A 25,566-nucleotide genomic window follows, 5' to 3' on the forward strand; every position below is an offset into this window, starting at 1 on the left:
TCAAAACTTTCAGTAAGAAATGGGAATTTGAACACCAGACGTCTTCTCCAAGATATCCTCAGAGTAATGGGAAAGCAGAGTCAGCAGTAAAAACGGCCAAAAGACTCATGCAGAAAGCAAACCAGGCAGGTGCTGATGTATATCTGTCTATACTGGATCATAGAAACACACCCACCCAAGGCCTAGACAGCAGTCCGGCACAGAGGCTCATGAGTAGGCGTACAAAGACACTCATAACAACTGCGTGTCATCTGTTAGAGCCAAAGCTGCTGGGAAACATCGAAGCTAAATTACAGAAGAATCAAGCTAGGCAAGCTTTCTATTACAATAAATCTGCAAAGGATCTGCCTGAGCTCCAGAGAAATGACAACATTCGGATGCAGCCAAGCACCACATTTGACAAACACTGGCAAAAGGCAAAGGTTGTCCAGAAACTGGGACCTCGGTCTTACGAAATTCTAACAGACGACGGAAGAAGACTAAGGAGGAATCGAAGATATTTGAGGAAAACGCAAGAAAGAGATGATTCATGGCCTTTTGAACAGTATCCAGACACCCAAGACAACGAGGCAGCAAGTACAAGTCAGGCACCAACAGTGACAGCTGACCATCAGGGTGAGGACTCTGGCCAGAGACAGACAATATCAGAAGAACTACCAGATGTACCAGATGTAGAAAGTGACACATCTTATATTACCAGAGCTGGCAGAATTAGCAAAAAGCCGGCGCACCTCAAAGATTATATCCAACTGGACGTACTAGGTTAATTTCTAACTTTGTCATAGTATACATTAGTTTAGTATCTTTTATTGTTCCTCTAGTTAAAAGAGAAAGGATGTAGCAATATGTTATATGTTCATGTGGCCTCTAGGGGTCTCACTACTTTTATGTGTGTTCTATATTCTTTGTTTGGAACTTGTTGGATGTTGTTGTACTCGGAATTCATGTAATGGAGGTTGAGACATGATGTGAATAAAGAGCCTGGAGATACTCACAGAGTGTGATTTATGACAGGATTCATCAAACAGAACAGTGGCGTCACGAATCCCTGACAGACTGTACCACCTTTATTGGACGCCCCTTAGCAGGGTCGCGGACCGGGTCTAGCCACCGTGACAGCCTGAGAACCGAACCAGAGAGGCCCGGTACCGAGAACTCGTGGCCCTGTGTCTGGGGGAGCTCCACATACGCATCCTATCATTTAGAATGCATTCCGCAATTTTTGTGCACATGATGTATATTTTTCCGCAAAAAAAAAAAAAAACGCATTCCGGAAAAAGAAGCATCATGTTCATTTATTTTTGCACATTTTTTGTGGATTTCCCATTATATTATGGCATTTGGAGTGTCTGGGAAAAACCGCAAAAAATCTGTATAAAATCCGCAAAAAAACGCACAAAAAACGTGAAAAATACGCATGCAGAATTCCTGCGGAAAACCTCAGGTTTATCTGAGGAAAATTCTGCATGCATTCCGGACGTGTGCACATACCCTTATACTCACCTGCGGGGCGGTCCAACGTGTCATCCACACGAAGCAAGCAGGAGGGCGGCGATCATAAGATGGGAGGTGCCAGACCAAGAAGAGCGACACCCGTCGGATCGGAGCGCCCCGCAGGTGAGTGTAATTGAAGTTATTTTTCTTCTCTTACAGGACAGGTTGGGGGCAGATATACAGCATTATAGAATGCTGTATATAATCCCTGAAAGGTGATGGCGGTATCTTACATCGGCCAAAACTGGTGACAAGTTCCCTTTAAAATAAGCTGACTGTCAATTTGCTGAAATTATTAAATCAAATACATTTCAATTCACTAAAACCAAAATTTAGGGAACATTCTTTTTAAGGACAATTTTCTGATTATTGAGGGTTAAACCAGTCAGGAGCCAGAGACTTTCTCCAGTCATGAGAACAGGATTCTTAAATCCTCCTTTGAAATAGAGCATGCATGCCACTTATTCTCTATGGAACTACTGGTGAAAACTGAGCACTTGAGATGGGAGACGTAGTTCAGATGACTCCGTTTCATTGACCAGGTCAGTACTCCGTGACTGCTGGAGGGAGATCTGTGAGTTTCCTTACACTACAGGATTCCCGACTGATTTTGATTAGCCGTGCCTGCTGTACTGAAATGTTCTGAGGATCTGAAAACACCATGAAGAGACCAGAGCATGGAGGGGGCAGGCAGAGGTGATTTTTTTTTTTTATGTAGAGGCTATTATACTGTATGGAGCACTTTTGGTGGGGTCATTATACTGTATGGAGCACTTTTTGTGGGGTCATTCTACTGTATGGAGTGCTTTTTGTAGGGCCATTCTACTGTATGGAGCACTTTTGGTGGGGCTATTAAACTTCATGGAGCACTTTTTGTGGCCATTGTACTGTATGAAGGGCTAAGTAGGGATAACAGTAGGGGAGTCATACTATGATTGGGTCACCATTCCTTGTCGGGGGGATTGAGGAGGGAAGGTACAGTAGGGTCATCATACCATGTGTATGGAGGGTACTGTGGAGGAATTCACTGTGGCGGTATCATACTGTGGGGGCACTTTTATTGCATCATACTTTACGATGTGTATTATTCAAGGTTTTTTATCCTTTGTTATCACATATTTAAATTGGGCCATTTGCTTTTTACTTTTCCTACATTAAGTATTATATTATTCCAATATTTTATTCTAAGATCTATTAATTAAAATGTACTTTGTTCATGGGACAACCTCATTAAGTTTATTTCCATATGAAAAAGTTCATCATTACATTGTCATTCTCCTGGGTTTGAACCCTTTCTGCTGGGTGTTTAGGTTCTGTTATTCTGGCTGCAGTCTGTTTAGCATAACACAGGTGTTTTCAAACACAAAGTCATCTTCATATCTTTCCCTGTCATCCTGACAGGCTATATCTTCTCTATCAGCTTCCCCTTTCCCGGAAAGCTCAACTATATCTTTGGACAGTCCGTGTCCCATCTTTATCCTTGGACAGTCCTTGTCCCACCTGTGCCTTTCCTGTCACCAGCTCCTTTCGGCCCCTCGTCCGGCTCCAATGGGAAGAGGTGCCGGCAACATTGTCTCAGCTGCCCCCGCCCCGGTCTTAGACCCCGGATCCTGCTTGGGGATGATCCTGTCGAGCAGGTGCCCGTTGGTTCTGTTCTTCGCCTGGGGCCTCTTACTGCAACAGCTTTATCCCCACGGCCCATAACACTCTGTTTCACTACTGCAGTGCTCACAGGACCTGCCCTGGGCAGGCTGCCTGGGTGTCTGATCCTAATCAGGAAGTATCCTGACTATACTTCCCTGCTCTGTGCTGCCCCTTCCATTTATTTAACTCCTGCGCTGCCTACCTCCTACTCTATTCTATGCTGTCATCTATCATTAATATGCCCCCCTCTATTCTAAATACTATTATATTATACTACACAAGATCCTATTCTAGCCCTAAGCCTGTCAACAGTACATGACCTCACATTGTAGATTGTAAGCTCTCACGAGCAGGGTTATCTTATTGTGCTTTAATTATTGTATTGTTAATGTTGTTACTTATGACTTGTCTTTGAAACTGTTAAACTGTAAAGCGCTGCGGAATATGTTGGCGCTATATAAATAAAGATTATTATTATTATTACAGTATATAAACACTACATATCACATCAATAACATTAGGAATCCGCACATTACATTAATAGACAATGAGGTGCCTCATGTAACCGTGCGAACAGCGTCCAGGAGAAAGGCACGTGAGGGTCCTCACCACCTCCTTACACGTATTCACAAGATAAACTTTACTGGACAGTTCAAGTGCATCAGTCTTTAACACACAGTATTTGGCACAGCACCCTTTGGTTCCAGTTTCATCAACACAGTAAGCCTTTGCTTACAATCAGCTTGGACTATCCCTAAAGCTTGATCCCCTTGTCAGCCCCAGGGATTTCCCGTCCGGCCCCACAGCAATCCCAAAATCCGTTAAAATTCCCTCACACAGTTCCTCATCCAGCTTTCTCTGTATGGAAGGGATAAAGGCACTCTCTTCACTGCCTAGTTCAGGCGCAGGCCCCAGACGTTACAGGAGTGTCAGCAGGAAAGTTGGTACTACCACATGCTGTCAGAACGATATGTATTCCATGTGCCTCCAGCCCACTGCATCTTGAATTTGATCTTCACACGAACCTCACACTACATCTAACTCGTACTAAATAAAGCAGGAAGTATTTGTCCTTTTTACTTGACCTTCCCTCCCATGCATGGCTGGTCCCAAACATTTAACTGTATCCTACGTATTCTACACTATTCCCATCACTGTACACCAATAAGGCCCACCATTACCTGTCCTGCTCTGTCTGTCACTGCTCTGGACCCTAAACCCTACCCTACATATAATGCTATGCTTACCCTACACCTGAGCTGAGTGTACCAGAGTTACCGTAGGCGTTCCCAGACAGCACCCAACAGCAGCATCAGTACTTAACACTGAGCATTAGTCACATTTCACAAAAAAAACGCATGTCAATATTCACACTACACAATTGTTGTCTTCAGGTGCAGGTACACGAGGGTCTCTGTCACACCCTTGGGTCTAAGGGGTAAGGTTTCTCCTTATGGAGAGTGACATACCAGCTCTGGCTTGTCAAGGTAAGGAGGCTTATTTGCCGTGCAATGCTCCTCTGGGAAATATAATATGCAAATTGCCTCTTCAGAGAAAAAGAGGACTTAAACTCTATAGTGCCACCTGTAGGAAGCAGCGATCCTACAAGTCACAATCAACCCTTTAACGAGTCGTGCAATATGACTTAGGATAAAAGCCAAATCAGTATCTCAATTCGCAGACACGGTGTTTCGGGCTGTTGGCCCTCGTCAGTGCGAAGCATGAGAACTGATTTGGCTAGGTGACACAAGGAGAAACCTTACCCCTTAGGCCCCAGTCCAGAGCCTCTCACCTAGCCAAATCAGTTCTCATGCTTCGCACTGACGAGGGCCAACAGCCCGAAACACCGTGTCTGCGAATTGAGATACTGATTTGGCTTTTATCCTAAGTCATATTGCACGACTCGTTAAAGGGTTGATTGTGACTTGTAGGATCGCTACTTCCAGTTTAAGTCCTCTTTTTCTCTGAAGAGTCAATTTGCATGTCACACCCTTATAATTTACCACTGATCCATGTCTACAATCTTTCCGCATATTTTGGCCACATCTGTAGCCTGCTTTTGTTTTTCACTCCATGTGCGATGAAGCTGAACTGACATCTCTGTACATGTTGTATCCTAGCAACTGCAGGACCTGTGGTGATGTCATGGTCATGTGATCAGTCACATGAGAGGGAGGAGCAAAGCCGTGGAGCCACTTTTCAGCACTTCCTGTCGTGTGACCGGTGGGAGGTTCTACACTTCTATAGCCGCAAACATCTACCACATTGATCCCGTTTGTATATGATCACATGACTGTGACATCACCGCAGGTCCTACACACATATGCAACTGATCACATGACTGTGACATCGCCACAGGTCCTACACACATATGCAACTGATCACATGACTGTGACATCACCACAGGTCCTATACGAGATTGCGTCTCCTTGTTTCCTCAGGTTCCTTATGTTCAAGACTCTCTGCCTTTATTAGACGATGGTCCTCTCCATCAGTGACCCCCCGAGGATGGAGCAGGACACAGACCACATGGCGGCTCGGATATTAGACCTCACCCTGGAGATAATCTACTGGATCACTGGAGAGGTGAGATCTTCACATCACATCACTCTGATCTCTAGTAACCCCTTCCCGACATAGGACGTCCTGGTGACCGCCGTGGGATTTCCTTCCACCTGTGAAGATGGTCGGTATTTGGAGTAGAGGGGGGAGGGGAACGTTCAAAGCCAGTGGGCAGAACGATGCACTGAACCTCTTGGCCACGCCCAGAGTGCACCAAGCGCTAATTAGCATATTTCACTAAACGTCACTCTTCTGCAGAACAGAGGCAGCGATTACAAGGGTAAGGCCATGTTCACACGTTCAGTATCGAAATCAAAACCAGGAGTGGGTGATAAATACAGAAGTGGTGACGTGTTTCTATTGTACTTTTCCTCTGATTGTTCCTCTCCTGGTTTTGGCTCAGGAATACTGATGTGAAATACTGACCGTGTGAACGTGGCCTAAGGGTGCTGTTTTTACAGGCGCCGTATCCCCTACAAGGCTGTGTGCTGCTCTCACCCACCCACATCCATTCTGTGTGAAAGAGAACGCTGGGATCTGTGGGGAGATGAAGTGTTCTCTCCTTCTCTGTAGCACTAGGTGTATATCACACCAGCAAAATAATAATAATACAAAAAAGATAAGTAAAATTAAAAAACATACACAAAAAACATAAATATATTTTTTCAAAGTTCCTTTTGTAGGGGGAACAAACTTACATATAATTGTAGGCAAAAGTTCTGAGACTGACAAATTGTGGTCTTCACAGAGTTGCTGCTTCAGAGCTTTTCGTCAGATGTTTCTGTGGTTACTGAAGTACAATTATCAGCATTTCATAAGTTTCTGAACTTTTATTCTTAAGGTACCTTCACACTCAGCGACGCTGCAGCGATACCGACAACGATGTCGATCGCTGCAGCGTCGCTGGAGAGCTGTCACACAGACCGCTCTCCAGCGACCAACGATGCCGAGGTCCCCGGGTAACCAGGGTAAACATCGGGTTACTAAGCGCAGGGCCGCGCTTAGTAACCCGATGTTTACCCTGGTTACCAGCGTAAAAGTAAAAAAAACAAACACTACATACTTACCTACCGCTGTCTGTCCCCGGCGCTCTGCTTCTCTGCACTCCTCCTGTACTGGCTGTGAGCACAGCGGCCGGAAAGCATAGCGGTGACGTCACCGCTCTGCTTTCCGGCTGACCGACGCTCACAGTCAGTACAGGAGGAGTGCAGAGAAGCAGAGCGCCGGGGACAGACAGCGGTAGGTAAGTATGTAGTGTTTGTTTTTTTTACTTTTACGCTGGTAACCAGGGTAAACATCGGGTTACTAAGCGCGGCCCTGCGCTTAGTAACCCGATGTTTACCCTGGTTACCAGTGAAGACATCGCTGGATCGGTGTCACACACGCCGATCCAGTGATGTCTGCAGGGAGTCCAGCGACGAAATAAAGTTCTGGACTTTCCTCAGCGACCAACGATCTCCCAGCAGGGGCCTGTTCATTGGTCGCTGTCACACAGAACGATTTCCTTAACGATATCATTGCTATGTCACAAAAAGCAACGATATCGTTATGTGTGAAGGTACCTTTACTCTTTTAGAAACAGTCTGAAAGGGACTCATTATTTTCTCTGGTGAAGCCCCATTGGACTGTTTGGGACATCTGAAAGAATGATTGTCCAGAGAAGACAAGGGGACGCTGCCCTGAGTCCTGTGTGTGCCGGCAGTAAAGCTTCCTGAGTCCATTCACGTGTGGGTAATTCTCATCCATGGAGGGGGCTCACTCACACTGTGTGGGGGCTTCTCATCCATGGAGGGGGTCACTCACACTGTGTGGGGGCTTCTCATCCATGGAGGGGGTCACTCACAATGTGTGGGGGTTTCTCATCCATGGAGGGGGCTCACTCACACTGTGTGGGGGCTTCTCATCCATGGAGGGGGTCACTCACACTGTGTGGGGGCTTCTCATCCATGGAGGGGGTCACTCACAATGTGTGGGGGCTTCTCATCCATGGAGGGGGTCACTCACACTGTGTGGGGGCTTCTCATCCATGGAGGGGGTCACTCACACTGTGTGGGGGCTTCTCATCCATGGAGGGGGTCACTCACAATGTGTGGGGGCTTCTCATCCATGGAGGGGGTCACTCACACTGTGGGGGCTTCTCATCCATGGAGAGGGTCACTCACAATGTGTGGAGGCGTCTCATCCATGGACAGGGGTCACTCAATGTGTGGAGGCTTCTCATCCATGGAGGGGTCACTCACATTGTGTGGGGGCTTCTCATCCATGGAGAGGGTCACTCATAATGTGTGGGGGCTTCTCATCCATGGAGTGGGCTCACTCACACTGTGTGGAGGCTTCTCATCCATGGACAGGGGTCACTCACAATGTGTGGGGGGTACTCATCCGTGTGGGGGGTTCTCATCCATGGAGGGGGCTCACTCACACTGTGTGGAGGCTTCTCATCCATGGAGGGGGTCACTCACACTGTGTGGAGGCTTCTCATCCATGGAGTGGGCTCACTCACACTGTGTGGAGGCTTCTCATCCATGGTGGGGGTCACTCACACTGTGTGGGGGCTTTTCATCCATGGAGAAGGGTTACTCACACTGTGTGGAGGCTTCTCATCCATGGAGGGGGTCACTCACACTGTGTGGGGGCTTTTCATCCATGGAGAAGGGTCACTCATAATGTGTGGAGGCTTCTCATCCATGGAGGGGATCACTCACAGTGTGTGGAGGCTTCTCATCCATGGAGGGGGTCACTCACACTGTGTGGAGGCTTTTCATCCATGGAGAAGGGTCACTCATAATGTGTGGGGGCTTCTCATCCATGGAGGGGGTCACTCACACTGTGTGGAGGCTTCTCATCCATGGAGAGGGTCACTCATAATGTGTGGGGGCTTCTCATCCATGGAGGGGGTCACTCATAATGTGTGGGGGCTTCTCATCCATGGAGGGGGTCACTCACACTGTGTGGAGGCTTCTCATCCATGGAGGGGGCTCACTCACACTGTGTGGGAGCTTTTCATCCATGGAGAAGGGTCACTCATAATGTGTGGAGGCTTCTCATCCATGGAGGGGATCACTCACAATGTGTGGGGGCTTCTCATCCATGGAGGGGGTCACTCATACTGTGTGGAGGCTTCTCATCCATGGAGGGGGTCACTCATAATGTGCGGAGGCTTCTCATCCATGAAGAGGGGTCTCTCATAATGTGTGGAGGCTTCTCATCCATGGAATGGGCTCACTCACACTGTGGGGGTTTCTCATCCATGGAGGGGGTCACTCACAATGTGTGGGGGCTTCTCATCCATGGAGGGGGTCACTCATACTGTGTGGAGGCTTCTCATCCATGGAGGGGGTCACTCATAATGTGCGGAGGCTTCTCATCCATGAAGAGGGGTCTCTCATAATGTGTGGAGGCTTCTCATCCATGGAATGGGCTCACTCACACTGTGGGGGTTTCTCATCCATGGAGGGGGGTCACTCACACTGTGTGGAGGCTTCTCATCCATGGAGGGGGCTCACTCACACTGTGTGGAGGCTTCTCATCCATGGAGGGGGCTCACTCACAATGTGTGGGAGCTTTTCATCCATGGAGAAGGGTCACTCATAATGTGTGGAGGCTTCTCATCCATGGAATGGGCTCACTCACACTGTGGGGGTTTCTCATCCATGGAGGGGGCTCACTCACACTGTGGGGGTTTCTCATCCATGGAGGGGGCTCACTCACACTGTGGGGGTTTCTCATCCATGGAGGGGGCTCACTCACACTGTGTGGAGCTTTTCATCCATGGAGAAGGGTCACTCATAATGTGTGGAGGCTTCTCATCTATGGAGGGGGTCACTCACAATGTGTGGGGGCTTCTCATCCATGGAGGGGGTCACTCACAATGTGTGGGGGCTTCTCATCCATGGAGGGGGTCACTCACAATGTGTGGGGGTTTCTCATCCATGGAGGGGGCTCACTCACACTGTGTGGAGGCTTCTCATCCATGGAGAGGGTCACTCATAATGTGTGGAGGCTTCTCATCTATGGAGAGGGGTCACTCACAATGTGTGGAGGCTTCTCATCCATGGAGGGGGTCACTCACAATGTGTGGGGGCTTCTCATCTATGGAGGGAGTCGCTCACAATGTGTAGGGGTTTCTCATCCATGGAGGGGGCTCACTCACACTGTGTGGAGGCTTCTCATCCATGGAGAGGGTCACTCATAATGTGTGGAGCTTTTCATCCATGGAGTGGGCTCTCCGTGCATGGGTCATTCCATGGTAACTTACGTTACATTCACAAGCCAAAAACTGGCTCCAGACTGTTTTTTGAAGGCACAAGAGGGAGTGAATGTATATTGCACATTAAACTATTCTCAATAGATTTAAACACAGTTTGATTTTTCAACAATAAAATTAAATACAAAATACAGTGTTATTACTTGGTAACTTACGTTACATAAAAAGGAAAGGCAATTGTCCTTCATGAGTCTGCCAAATTTTCTGTTCTGGTAAACAGGGGAGAAGCACTATTTTTATTATATTAAAACACCATAGTCCCAGCAACTTTAAAACATTTATTTTAACCTCTCAAGTAAAAAGCAACCGTTTTTATTACAGGAAATATAGATAACTTAGGTTACCGCTCAGTATAGTAACTTGCGTTACAGAAAGTTACCATCCATTGGATTAAACTTATTGTCAGGTAAGTTACCATCATCTTTGTAACGTAAGCTACCATGGAATGACCCGCATGTGTCTTGACTGTCACACAACCCCGACACATGTAGCTGTGGTGCTGATCAGCCGGAGCGATCCAGGAAGCCCTCTGCAGCTTATTCGGTAAGCGCTATAGCTTGCCGAATAAGCCCTGACCCGATGAAATTCGCTCATCTCTACTCATCACCTCTCGTGGCAGCCTGTTCCACTCATAATAGGTATTTTAAAGTTATTACCACAAAAAGTGACACATCTGATCTGAAAAATCTGGTCAGGAATCAAAACTGGCTCCAGCGGCAAGGGTAAATAAATCAGGTACATAACTGAAAAGGCGAGGAATTTCTAAAAATCTGTGTAGTGATCGGCGTCTCCCCATACACAGGATCACACAGTAGTGAAGACGTCGTCTGGTGGGTGTGTGACCCCCCGTGTGTCAGGAGGGCGGAGCAGGATCCCGAGTGACATCACCGAGCCTCCACCTCATTCACTGATACATGAGCAGAAGATCCTAGAACTGACCAATAGGATCACTGAGCTGCTGAGCGGAGAGGTGAGCGCTGCCGGGAATGCTGGGACATTATACAATGACGCCGGGGGAGGGGTCTGCTAATGGCGGGTCATTGTGTGTGTCAGGTTCCTATAAGGTGTCAGGACGTCACCGTCTATTTCTCCGTGGAGGAGTGGGAGTATATAGAAGAACACAAGGATCTGTACAAGGACGCCATGATGGAGGATCACCGGCCCATCACACCTCCGGGTAAGAGGAGACCTTCCTGGGTTGTAGAGAACAGGTCTGAGAGTCGTCTAGATTCCCCATCATCTGCTCATCACATATAGACAATGTATTCAGTCACTGCGGTTATTTCCTATAGATGGATCCAGTCCGAGAAATCCCCCGGAGAGAAGTCCCAGTCCTCTATATTCCCAGGATCGGCCAGAGAAGGAGGAAGATGTCCCCCGGGATCATCAGGTAGATGAGAGACCTACAAATCCTCTATAGATTCATGTAATGAAGCGTTTTGTTGATGTGTGAAATATTTATATTAGGATTCTATTTTCCCTCATATCTTTGCTGTGGAATTCTTCCAGGGAAGTTCGGATGGAACAAAGAGTGAATATGAAAAACTCACATCAGTGTCTGTGACCGGTAAGAGCTGTTTACATTTCTTTTTTTAATGGTATCTCTGATCGGCTTCTTCCTTATCATGAATATTACTTTCTCCCAAATTCCTTATTATTGCAAATAATTGATTTACTGCCATCACATTCCCTCGTACTGGTACAATGTACAATATGACACAATATGGGCACAAACAGTTAAAATCATAAAGAAGATTGGAGTACAAATGCTGATTCACAGTAAAGGTTCATTGATACTATAAACCTAGTTCTCAACCACTGGTTTGTGGACACCATGAGGTACACGTCAAGTGGATAGAGCCCAGACTGTAGGCGCTAAAATACGCCATCACATCACAATCAGTAGGGGTCTGAGACAACTCTCACATATTTTGACAAAGAAGAGGCTGCAGAACCTTCCCCGGTGTTTTCCTGCAAAGACACAGCCGTACGACTCAATTCAGGTTCAGTAGATCTGGTTGCTATTTGCTATATAGGAAAAACTATTTTGGGCCTGCAACGATGAAACAAAGCTGAGGCCCCTTTAATGTCAGAATCAGTGGTGATTCCATGTCCACATGCGATCACATTATGGACTCACCTGGTGAGATAGATTCTCTAAGTCATTGTTGAGTTTAAGCAGAACGGAATAAGGGAGTATCATAGCTTGCATGACATTAGGGTATCCGTGAGTCACAGTAGCTTAGATGTTTAACTTAAAGGGAACCTGTCACCTGAATTTGGCGGGACAGGTTTGCAGTCATATGGGCGGGGTTTTTGGGTGTTTGATTCACCTTTTCCTTACCCACTGGCTGCATGCTGGCCGCAATATTGGGTTGAAGTTCATGCTGTGTCCTCCGAAGTACATGCCTGCAGGGCCGTATTTAGAGTTTCTACTGCCCTAGGCACTTTTAGCGCTGCCTCCCCCTCTGGTGAGTATGACACTATCGGCAGTGACTTTGGGAAGAATCACTGATGTGAAAGTTGCCATTTGCAGCAGATCAGGCAGTTTTTCTGCATCTGCCACGTAACGGATCACTTACGGCAACACTGCGTTTAGTTTCATTCATTCCCTATGGGATTTGCGGTACTTGATGTGATCTGGGAAATGTGGTGCCATATCTCCCAACTTTTGAAGGGAAAAAGGTCTAAAGGTTGCGGCGCACGTAGTGCGCCGCGGCAAATTTTAGGCCACGCCTCTGACCACACCCATTTCACAACTAGTCACACCCATATCCAAGTCCCAACCACACCCATTTAGCACTGCTGATCACACTGTTTCATATACATTAAAACAAAAAAAAAATATGGCCACGCAGTGCTTCATACTGTACAATGGCTATGCAGTGCTCCACATACTGTGACGACACCCAATTATACACTTCTGCTCCCGATATCACACCGACCTTTTTAGAAAACACCAGTGATTGTCTTACCGCTGTCTCTAACATCATGTCCTCCCTCTATCTGAAACTAAACCTGTCAAAAACTGAACTCCTCGTGTTCTCTCCCTCTACTAACCTACCTTTGCCTGACATTGCCATCTCCGTGTGCGGTTCCACCATTACTCCAAAGCAACATGCCCGCTGCCTTGGGGTCATACTTGATTCTGACCTTTCATTCACCCCCCACATCCGATCACTGGCTCGCTCTTCTTACCTGCATCTCAAAAACATTTCTAGAATTCGCCCTTTTCTTAATTTCGACTCTGCAAAAACTCTGACTGTTTCACTTATTCATTCTCGTCTGGACTATTGTAACTCTCTACTAATCGGTCTCCCTCTTGCAAAACTCTCCCCGCTCCAATCTGTCCTGAATGCTGCAGCCAGGATCATATTCCTCACCAACCGTTACACCGATGCCTCTACCCTGTGCCAGTCATTACACTGGCTACCCATCCACTCCAGAATCCAGTACAAAACTACTACCCTCATCCACAAAGCACTCCATGGCTCAGCACCACCCTACATCTCCTCCCTGGTATCAGTCTACCACCCTACCCGTGCCCTCCGCTCCGCTAATGACCTCAGGTTAGCATCCTCAATAATCAGAACCTCCCACTCCCGTCTCCAAGACTTTACACGTGCTGCGCCGATTCTTTGGAATGCACTACCTAGGTTAATACGATTAATCCCCAATCCCCACAGTTTTAAGCGTGCCCTAAAAACTCATTTGTTCAGACTGGCCTACCGCCTCAATGCATTAACCTAACGATCCCTGTGTGGCCTATTTATAATAAAAAAAAAAAAAAAAAGGTTCCTCGCATCATGTTCTCATACACTTTATGCAGTATTAGCCCTCTGTGTCTGTACTGCTACATACTTAGGCAGGTAACTGGTTCATGCAGCTTTACATGAACACCTGAGCCTTACACTATAGCTGGTCCGAATAACTAAAGCAATTGTTACCATCCACCTCTCGTGTCTCCCCTTTTCCCCATAGTTTGTAAGCTTGCGAGCAGGGCCCTCACTCCTCCTGGTATCTGTTTTGAACTGTATTTCTGTTATGCTGTAATGTCTATTGTCTGTACAAGTCCCCTCTATAATTTGTAAAGCGCTGCGGAATATGTTGGCGCTATATAAATAAAATTATTATTATTTATTATTATAATGGCCCTACATGATGTTCCATACTGTATAATGGCCACACAGTGCTCCATACTGTATAATGGCCACATCTGTCCTGTGTCCTTGTGTGTACCACATTGAGAATGGAGAAAAGAAAGAAGACCAAAGAACTGTCTGAGGACTTGAGAAACCAAATTGTGAGGAAGCATGAGCAATCTCAAAGCTACAAGTCCATCTCCAGAGACCTGAATGTTCCTGTGTCTACCGTGCGCAGTGTCACCAAGAAGTGTAAAGCCCATGGCACTGTGGCTAACCTCCCTAGATGTGGATGGAAAAGAAAAATTGACAAGAGATTTCAACGCAAGATTGTGCGGATGTTGGATAAAGAACCTCGACTAACATCCAAACAAGTTCAAGCTGCCCTGCAGTCCGAGGGTACAACAGTGTCAACCCGTACTATCCGTCGGCGTCTGAATGAAAAGGAACTGTATGGTAGGAGACCCAGGAGGACCCCACTTCTTACCCCGAGACATAAAAAAGCCAGGCTGGAGTTTGCCAAAACTTACCTGAAAAAGCCTAAAACGTTTTGGAAGAATGTTCTCTGGTCAGATGAGACAAAAGTAGAGCTTTTTGGGCAAAGGCATCAACATAGAGTTTACAGGAGAAAAAAAAGAGGCATTCAAAGAGAAGAACACGGTCCCTACAGTCAAACATGGCGGAAGTTCCCTGATGTTTTGGGTTTGCTTTGCTGCCTCTGGCACTGGACTGCTTGACCGTGTGCATGGCATTATGAAGTCTGAAGACTACCAACAAATTTTGCAGCAGAATGTAGGGCCCAGTGTGAGAAAGCTGGGTCTCCCTCAGAGGTCATGGGTCTTCCAGCAGGACAATGACCCAAAACACACTTCAAAAAGCACTAGAAAATGGTTTGAGAGAAAGCACTGGAGGCTTCTAAGGTGGCCAGCAATGAGTCCAGACCTGAATCCCATAGAACACCTGTGGAGAGATCTAAAAATGGCAGTTTGGAGAAGGCCCCCTTCAAATATCAGGGACCTGGAGCAGTTTGCCAAAGAAGAGTGGTCTAAAATTCCAGCAGAGCATTGTAAGAAACTCATTGATGGTTACCGGAAGCGGTTGGTCGCAGTTATTTTGGCTAAAGGTTGTGCAACCAAGTATTAGGCTGAGGGTGCCAATACTTTTGTCTGGCCCATTTTTGGAGTTTTATGTGAAATGATCAATGTTTTGCTTTTTGCTTCATTCTCTTTTGTGTTTCTTCATTTAAGACAAATTAAATGAAGATAATAATAACAAAGAATTTGTGTTTGCAATCATTTTCAGGAAGAAACAGTATTATCTGACAGAATTGCAGGGGTGTCAATACTTTTGACCATGACTGTACTGAGCCCGAGTGACGGGCGAGACACCACATGTATTGAGCTCGGGTGACGGGCGAGACACCACATGTATTGAGCTCGGGTGACGGGCGCGACACCCCATGTACTGAGCCCGGGTGACACTGTAATATGTAAGTAACATCAGACTGTATTGTGGGGACCATTCACTTCTATGGGAGGGTGTTAAAGGGAACCTGTCACCCCCAAAATCGCGGGTGAGGTAAGCCCACCGGCATCAGGGGCTTATCTACAGCATTCTGGAATGCTGTAGATAAGCCCCCGATGTAACCTAAAAGATGAGAAAAAGACGTTATATTATACTCACCCAGGGGCGTTCCCGCTGTTGGTCCGGGTCCGGCGCCTCCCATCTTCATCAGATGACGTCCTCTTCTGGTCTTCACACCGCAGCTCCAGCGCAGGCGTACTTTGCCTGCCCTGTTGAGGGCAGAGCAAAGTACAGCATTGTGCAGGCACCGGGCCTCTCTGACCTTTCCCGGCACCTGCGCAATGCAGTACTTTACTCTGCCCTCAACAGGGCAGGCAAAGTACGCCTGCGCCGGAGCTGCGGCGTGAAGACCAGAAGTGGACGTCATCTGATGAAGATGGGAGGCGCCAGACCCGGACCAACAGCGGGAACGCCCCTGGGTGAGTATAATATAACGTCTTTTTCTCATGTTTTAGGATACATCGGGGGCTTATCTACAGCATTCCAGAATGCTGTAGATAAGCCCCTGATGCCGGTGTGCCTACCTCACCCGCGATTTTGGGGGTGACAGGTTCCCTTTAAGGAGGAGGAGGAGGTGAGCTGTGACATCTCCTATTGTGACTGTTGGATCTGGTTGCCGGGGTCTACCTTCCTGTGGTTGTTACAAGTATCCTCCGCTCACCTTTCGGGGTGTTGCGCTCCTCGTCCACTTGTCTCAGGAGATTCGGTTGAACGCTCGGTCCGGCGCTGACATCCTGCAATATAATGGAAATGGCGGCTGAAGCTGCAGCACCAGGAGACACCGGAGAACGGCGGGTACAGAGCGCTCTGTAGCCGTGGACACGTGCAGTATAGCACGCGGCTGCCGGTCATGTGACGCCTGCACTCACTTTCACCAGAGGAGCGGCGCTATAGGTCAGAATATCAGAGTAGAAGCCTCGCTGTCTGATCACCGGATATTTCCGCGGGAGGACGGCGCTGGTCCGCGCGGGTGACACCGGCACAAGCGACTGCGGACGCTGGATCTCCCAGTGTGGACGGGACTCCGCGGAGGATGGGGGTCGTCTGCCGTTATCTGCTCCATCTGCGCCCAACAGAGAAGACAAACATGTCCGATAACTCTACAGGACCGTGACAGCTGCAGAACATCGCCCCTCCCTACAGAACATCATCGCCCCCCCTCCCTCCCTGCAGAACATCATGCCCCCCCTCCTTGCAGAACATCATCGCCCCCCCTCCCTGCAGAACATCATCGCCCCCCCTCCCTCCCTAACATCATCCTCCCTCCCTAACATAATCCTCCCTCCCTGCAGAACTTCATCGCCCCCCCTCCCTCCCTGCAGAACTTCATCGCCCCCCCTCCCTCCCTGCAGAACTTCATCGCCCCCCCTCCCTCCCTGTAGAACTTTATCGCCCCCCGTCCGTCCTCATACTCACCTGTCAGCTCAGCTGCCTGTCCCACACACTGCGCGCGCCGCAGCCGCCGACATCCCTCTGGCGCTCTGTCCCGCCGCAGCGCCTTCTTCCTGAGTGAGCGGTCATGTGATACTGCTCAATAAGGTCATGAATATGCGCATATTCATGACCTTAATGGCCGGTACCATGTGACCGCTCACTCAGGACGCGCTACAGACGGTGAGAACAGGCATCGCTGGAGGCTGGAGCAGGTGAGTATTGTCTCTCTTCATGGAGGGTGGGTGGGATGCGGAGGCGGGGGGGCGCGGGGAGGCAGGCGGGAGGGCGCGGGGGGGCGGGTTTTTGCGTCGGTCGCGTTTGTGCCTTAAAAAAAAAAAATCCTTGCCCAGGTGCCGCCCCCTCGCAATGTCGCCGCCCTAGGCACGTGCCCTCGAGTGCCTAGTGGCAAATACGGCCCTGCACACCTGCGCAAGACGCAAGATTGCCTTGCGCAGGCGTGTACTTCAGAGGACACAGCATGAACTTCATCCCAATATTGCGGCCAGCATGCAGCCAGTGGGTAAGGAAAGGGTGAATCAAACACCCGAAAACCCCGCCCATATGACCGCAAACCTGTCCCGCCAAATTCAGGTGACAGGTTCCCTTTAACCTTCTCGCCAACCAACCCCCTTTCTCCAAACTCTTTTTCCAAGTACCTGTTGTGGTGACCATTGTTAAATAAAAAATTTACACTAAAATTGGATTAAATGGCCACAGCAGCCTTTTATTAACATTTAACAAAACGATTTAACAATAAAGTCCAAAAAGGGGGGTGTGGTCCTCGAAGCCCCAAACGCCTAATCGTAAGTATCCAACAGCCCACCGTGGCCCCAGGTCAAGTCTTACCCCCAGCCGCTAAGCACCAGCTTGGGGGCAGATGATAACCAACCTGTCCGAACCACTAAACAATTGACGGGTCCCTTGATTAACCCTTCCATAGGATTGAACAGACCCCATCCAAACGAAATTCCTTAGGGGAGTCCAGGACCTCATGAGATCCCTGCCCCTACCAATCCACCATTTCCATTTCCACCAACTTCGAGGACCTTCCCCCCCACACCACCAACATGAATGTTCTGACCACTTAAACATTCATGTCCCCCCACACTCTTAAAGCTGTCCCGATGCCTTCCTGAATGGCCAAGCACCACATATCCGTGCCCACTGCATTCAAATGTACGCCGTCCGCTCTCCAATAACCTCCCTCGCCGGATTCCAGATCCACATGCCTAACTACCACCACGCCATTCCTTCCCATAAAATGAGAAACCGCTTTATTCAACTTAATCCTCGCTTTATTCACCCCCGCCACTGACCTTGCACCACGCCAGACCTTCCTCGGGATAATATCAGACCAAACTATCACCACTTTAGGAAACATCGCCCACAACCTCAGCATGTCAAACTTGATATCTCTTATCAACTCTCTGCAAGGCCTCTTAGCTAGATCATTCCTTCCTAAATGTATAACAACTATGTCAGGAACCCGATCCAAACGAACGAAACAATGAAATTCGGGCAAAAACTGACCCCAAACCATCCCTCTTTTACCAATCCACCGTAAGGTTGCCGATTCCTGCGAAAAGCCCAATTGTCGCCCCGACGGGCGCACCGCTGCCCTCAGTGCTGCCGAGAAGACGAACGAGTGTCCCATAATCCAATTTAACCGTTGATGATAGTCTGAAACAGAAAAAGGAGGGAAGACAAACAACTCAAATCAGGTTGGCCCGGACATAAGACCTGAATCTCTCAGATTCCCAGCGTCCAATTTTCTTTATCACATCCTCCTGTAAACCCAACCTAGCAGCTTCTGTTGCTGCCCCGATCCTGAAAGAATGGCCATTATATTCAGTGGCTGGTAAAACCCCCCCCTCCTTCAAACAACGTCTGAAAACCGCTATAAGTTGAAACCTAGACGAAAAAGAATTGTCAGCATGGACCAACAACAGTTCGCTTAATGACCCCCCGTGCATCATAAATTTTTTTAAACAAAACACCGGACATAAGGGGGAACCACGAACCTCGAACAATACCACCTTACAACCTCTACCACTCACGTCTGTTTTTGAGGAGCGAAGGAGCACCAGCAACCTATTATCGTAGACATCCACGTCTTCTCTCAACAAGCCACCTTTTATGAACCTGGATGGACTGATTAGCTCTCCTAAGCGGAAAGCGCCAAAAAACGCCAAAGAAAACGCGGCATTAAACAAATCGATTTCCCAAGCAGAAGAAGCATATGACCGATAATTTTCGTCCAATAACTAGCAACACTTCATACGAAACAGGCCGCCTGCCGTCTACTGCCCTCTTACCTCTCTTTATACCTCTTACCACTTGCCGCGCCAAAAAGGATTTGGTTACATCTGACACTTCTCTGACTTTAAAGCCAAACGATAACCCCGCCACAAACTTGTCCACTTTTGACACTGACCAGCCGGACTCCCAGCCATGACCCAACAACAACAACAATTTACTCTCATCCTCAATATCAGTGCTGATTGATGCCCTCCAGGCCTCCCAAATATTCCATGCTTGGCCGTACTGCTTCCAAGACCTGTCTGCCAATGACCTGGAAAAAAGATGCCTCACGGCCCGCAAGGCAGGTTCCATAATTCCGCTGGACACTCAGTGCCCCGCGAGTCCGACTCCGAATGTCGTTCCCACTGTGAATAAAAAATATCAGCAACAGAGTTAGAAGAGCCACAACCAACGTCCGCTACGATCCATAAGTTAAATTTCAAACCTAAGAACACCATGTGCTGCAGTACTCTCACAACTGGCGGTGATGCCGCCGGCAAAGTATTTATTGCCACAACTGCACCTGCATGCTCACAAAGAAAACGGATTTTTCTGTTTTGAACCACTTCTCCCCACCGAACCAGTGCTACCATTATGGGGAACAACTGAATCAAAATGCTATTTGACGCCAAACCCAGATCAGTCCATGACTGAGGCCACATAGTCACCATTGAATCACCACGAAAATACAAACCAAAACCGCGGCTTTCGTCAACCTTAATGAACAGACCCAAAATGTCAGCATCCACAATCGAACGACCATTATAATTCTCCAAAAACCGCTCCCACACTTTTAAATCATGAACAAAAAAAGGAGAAAAAAGCACTACCGTATAGCCTGCACACTACACCACACAAGTATAAGAGAAAATACATCAAACTTTATTTGTTACACCATGACAAAAGTATTAAAACATAAGTAAAATTACACGGGCACCCCACTCATGAACCCCCCAACATCTATATAATATACAGTCAATAGGATGCCAACGGAAATATATAAATTACATCAGTATACAATAAATCATTATAATATACATAACAATACATATATGAAAAATCCAAATGCACCTAAGACAGTAACAAGATATGATAATAGGGCGAAAACCCCTAGAAACTTTTAAGTATGTGCAAAGCAGGTGTTATCCCGCAGCCTAGAAATACCAACACTGGTCATTATAGGTCAAATAAAGTAATGACCTTCACATGTAAACTATATAAGTAACCAAAAAGACCACACCTATGTATAATAAATAAGGCTGGCCAGGGCAAGTATAGATAAATGCCAACTACGCCATAAGTCAAAGACAGATAGAGTTAAACAATGCTGAAATGCTGGAAAGAACTTGCCAGGGTTGAAAAAGGAGAGTACCACCCGGAGGGGACGAGAAGATGGAACCCAGAGTGAGGTGCCGCTACGACGACCCAACGCGTATCGCCGTAACACGTACGGCTGATGGCCCAGTATGGCCTCACTGGACTTGAGACACGGCAGGTGGATCAGCACGGACCAGGACATCAAGGTATACGGCGGTCACACGGGCAGAGCAGGAAATACCAGAGGACACACAGCCAAGAGTGTAGAGAGGAAGATGTATAGACAGAGTTGTATGCTATCAGCAGTTAGATGATCCTTGCCAGGGACGTGGGAATCGGTGATCAACAGGCGTGCTGAATATTTATTTGTAGAAAAGACACACCCTGCTGTAGATAGTGTTTGTAGTGTGAACAGCACCAGAGAAGAGTTTGTTATTCTTACAGAAGGTGACGCGTTGTTCAGTAAATAAATGATTAGCTACAGGCAGCAATGATGGCCAAGTATAGTATAGTTGCTTAGTATCAAAAAAGTATCCTTACTAGATGCAAAGACAAATAGTAAATGGTCTTTTCCAAAGAAAGAAAGAAAATACCTGAATAATTGCATCTAAACTACTGGACAAAACTTATATAGTTCTACGTTAGTTTAAATAGGAACATATAGACAAAAAACGTATATTGAACAAAGTAGAACATTTATTAATAATCGCAACAAAGCAAAACAAAAATTATTTAAAAAGTAGCCATGAGTGCCTGAAAGGAGCCAAAATAGATCTCAGTGGCACCACCTTGGGAAAATAAGCAAGGCAGATACAAGTACAACTAAATGGCAAGGAATGGCGATGTTATACTAAGTGCCTGTGACATAGACAAATAAATGCATCCTGAAACAATTGGTAACCAATATCAATGGCAATACATAATTACAGTCATATGACATGAGGATGAAGGTTTCAGGATTAGATAGTGCAAAAAGTTAAGTAAAAAGGGCAGCACACTGCAGCGCCAAAACATGCAAACTTGAAAACACGAAATTTGAACTGCATTACTGCACTAGAAATATGAAAAATGAGAGCTTTTAGCGCATAAAAATGGCCATATTTATGTGTACCTCGTAGCCACTTTACGGCATCTCTCTTATAAGAGGTCCTACGCTTGACCTACCTCGCTGAGAACAAACGTCTCCACCTGAATGGGTACATGTGAAACCTCCTCTTGGACCCAAACTCTCCCTCTCTGTGGAGGGGTATTGGACCCACTATAATCAAAACACCTGTGGCTAGGAGGCGGGGAGTGCACGATCAGAAGGCTAAAGAATACATTTCAAAAACCTGACCTGCACATCCAAACACAGACTGAGTGTGAACAGGTGCTGAACCCAGAGTCGCCAACTCGCATATAGTTAAGTAAAAAGGGCAGCACACTGCAGCGCCATAACATGCAAACTTGAAAACACGAAATTTGAACTGCATTACTGCACTAGAAATATGAAAAATGAGAGCTTTTAGCGCATAAAAATGGCCATATTTATGTGTACCTCGTAGCCACTTTACGGCATCTCTCTTATAAGAGGTCCTACGCTTGACCTACCTCGCTGAGAACAAACGTCTCCACCTGAATGGGTACATGTAAAACCTCCTCTTGGACCCAAACTCTCCCTCTCTGTGGAGGGGTATTGGACCCACTATAATCAAAACACCTGTGGCTAGGAGGCGGGGAGTGCACGATCAGAAGGCTAAAGAATACATTTCAAAAACCTGACCTGCACATCCAAACACAGACTGAGTGTGAACAGGTGCTGAACCCAGAGTCGCCAACTCGCATATAGTTAAGTAAAAAGGGCAGCACACTGCAGCGCCAAAACATGCAAACTTGAAAACACGAAATTTGAACTGCATTACTGCACTAGAAATATGAAAAATGAGAGCTTTTAGCGCATAAAAATGGCCATATTTATGTGTACCTCGTAGCCACTTTACGGCATCTCTCTTATACGAGGTCCTACGCTTGACCTACCTCGCTGAGAACAAACGTCTCCACCTGAATGGGTACATGTGAAACCTCCTCTTGGACCCAAACTCTCCCTCTCTGTGGAGGGGTATTGGACCCACTATAATCAAAACACCTGTGGCTAGGAGGCGGGGAGTGCACGATCAGAAGGCTAAAGAATACATTTCAAAAACCTGACCTGCACATCCAAACACAGACTGAGTGTGAACAGGTGCTGAACCCAGAGTCGCCAACTCGCATATAGTTAAGTAAAAAGGGCAGCACACTGCAGCGCCAAAACATGCAAACTTGAAAACACGAAATTTGAACTGCATTACTGCACTAGAAATATGAAAAATGAGAGCTTTTAGCGCATAAAAATGGCTATATTTATGTGTACCTCGTAGCCACTTTACGGCATCTCTCTTATACGAGGTCCTACGCTTTCTAGTGCAGTAACTATATGCGAGTTGGCGACTCTGGGTTCAGCACCTGTTCACACTCAGTCTGTGTTTGGATGTGCAGGTCAGGTTTTTGAAATGTATTCTTTAGCCTTCTGATCGTGCACTCCCCGCCTCCTAGCCACAGGTGTTTTGATTATAGTGGGTCCAATACCCCTCCACAGAGAGGGAGAGTTTGGGTCCAAGATGAGGTTTCACATGTACCCATTCAGGTGGAGACGTTTGTTCTCAGCGAGGTAGGTCAAGCGTAGGACCTCGTATAAGAGAGATGCCGTAAAGTGGCTACGAGGTACAAATAAATATGGCCATTTTTATGCGCTAAAAGCTCTCATTTTTCATATTTCTAGTGCAGTAATGCAGTTCAAATTTCGTGTTTTCAAGTTTGCATGTTTTGGCGCTGCAGTGTGCTGCCCTTTTTACTTAACTATATGCGAGTTGGCGACTCTGGGTTCAGCACCTGTTCACACTCAGTCTGTGTTTGGATGTGCAGGTCAGGTTTTTGAAATGTATTCTTTAGCCTTCTGATCGTGCACTCCCCGCCTCCTAGCCACAGGTGTTTTGATTATAGTGGGTCCAATACCCCTCCACAGAGAGGGAGAGTTTGGGTCCAAGAGGAGGTTTCACATGTACCCATTCAGGTGGAGACGTTTGTTCTCAGCGAGGTAGGTCAAGCGTAGGACCTCGTATAAGAGAGATGCCGTAAAGTGGCTACGAGGTACACATAAATATGGCCATTTTTATGCGCTAAAAGCTCTCATTTTTCATATTTCTAGTGCAGTAATGCAGTTCAAATTTCGTGTTTTCAAGTTTGCATGTTTTGGCGCTGCAGTGTGCTGCCCTTTTTACTTAACTATATGCGAGTTGGCGACTCTGGGTTCAGCACCTGTTCACACTCAGTCTGTGTTTGGATGTGCAGGTCAGGTTTTTGAAATGTATTCTTTAGCCTTCTGATCGTGCACTCCCCGCCTCCTAGCCACAGGTGTTTTGATTATAGTGGGTCCAATACCCCTCCACAGAGAGGGAGAGTTTGGGTCCAAGAGGAGGTTTCACATGTACCCATTCAGGTGGAGACGTTTGTTCTCAGCGAGGTAGGTCAAGCGTAGGACCTCGTATAAGAGAGATGCCGTAAAGTGGCTACGAGGTACACATAAATATGGCCATTTTTATGCGCTAAAAGCTCTCATTTTTCATATTTCTAGTGCAGTAATGCAGTTCAAATTTCGTGTTTTCAAGTTTGCATGTTTTGGCGCTGCAGTGTGCTGCCCTTTTTACTTAACTATATGCGAGTTGGCGACTCTGGGTTCAGCACCTGTTCACACTCAGTCTGTGTTTGGATGTGCAGGTCAGGTTTTTGAAATAGATAGTGCAAAAAGACGCCACTGCTGCCAGAAAAAGGATTGAAAAAACCTTAAATGATACTGAAAAGATTCCTTACCTAAACCCAGATGGTGGTGCCACTTCCCCTACGCACGTTTCGGCGGCATGCCTTCATCAGGGGGAGTGCACTTACCTAAACCCAGATGGTGGTGCCACTTCCCCTACACACGTTTCGGCGGCATGCCTTCGTCAGGGGGAGTGCAAATTTATAAATTTTCTACTTTGTTCAATATACGTATTTTGTCTATATGTTCCTATAGTATAGTTGCTTGCAGGGTATAGACTCAAAGTCAAAGCAGCATCTGTAGTGTTAACAGCACCAGAGAAGAGTTTGTAAGAATAACAACAAACAAGCCAGGAAGTAAATGCAGATTGTGGAGAAACAAACAGGAGTTTCTGAAGATTTAATTGCTAGCTGAGAAAAATGGAAGGTGAGGCAAACTCTAAAGCACATGGTAGCGATATGAAAAGCTTACTGAATACTAAGACACGCATGACCATCTGAGTCGGCATGAAAAGGCATTGGGTGATGATGTCACAGGAGCTCGCTGGGCAGCTGGGGAATTCTGGGTGGACCACATGAAATGAAGGCTGCGATAGGAGAATGGAGATGGTCTTGTCTCCGGATCTGAGACAAATATCATTGAGAATATTAGTTTAATTTTTCAAATTATCTCTAAAACTTTTTAGGAACTATTCTACGTTGCTTTCCACCAATTTTAGTTCAGGGAGAACAATGCGATTAGCAGTCCACAATTGGACATGAATGATGGACATCTCTCCCGACCATTAGTTGATCACCACCTCATACACATTAAACTGTCATCTGAACCAGTCAATATCGACGGGTTCATCCGGCATTAGTCTAAAGTGTATTGGGGCATTTAATACACCCCATCTGTACGACTACATCTGTTGATTGGTTTTATTCAAGTATATCTTTGAGATTTGTATCATCTATCAGGGGGAGTTATGAACTTTTGAATTATGTTAA

At 46.8% G+C, this 25,566-nt stretch overlaps 1 pseudogene; it reads left to right on the plus strand.

Moving 5' to 3' along the window:
* The window catches only part of LOC138637638 (zinc finger protein 729-like), a 304,899-nt pseudogene that overhangs the window by 212,295 nt on the left and 67,038 nt on the right, over positions 1-25,566 (plus strand).

This window comes from Ranitomeya imitator, chromosome 5, assembly GCF_032444005.1.
Source record: "Ranitomeya imitator isolate aRanImi1 chromosome 5, aRanImi1.pri, whole genome shotgun sequence".
NCBI classification, from domain to species: domain Eukaryota; kingdom Metazoa; phylum Chordata; class Amphibia; order Anura; family Dendrobatidae; genus Ranitomeya; species Ranitomeya imitator.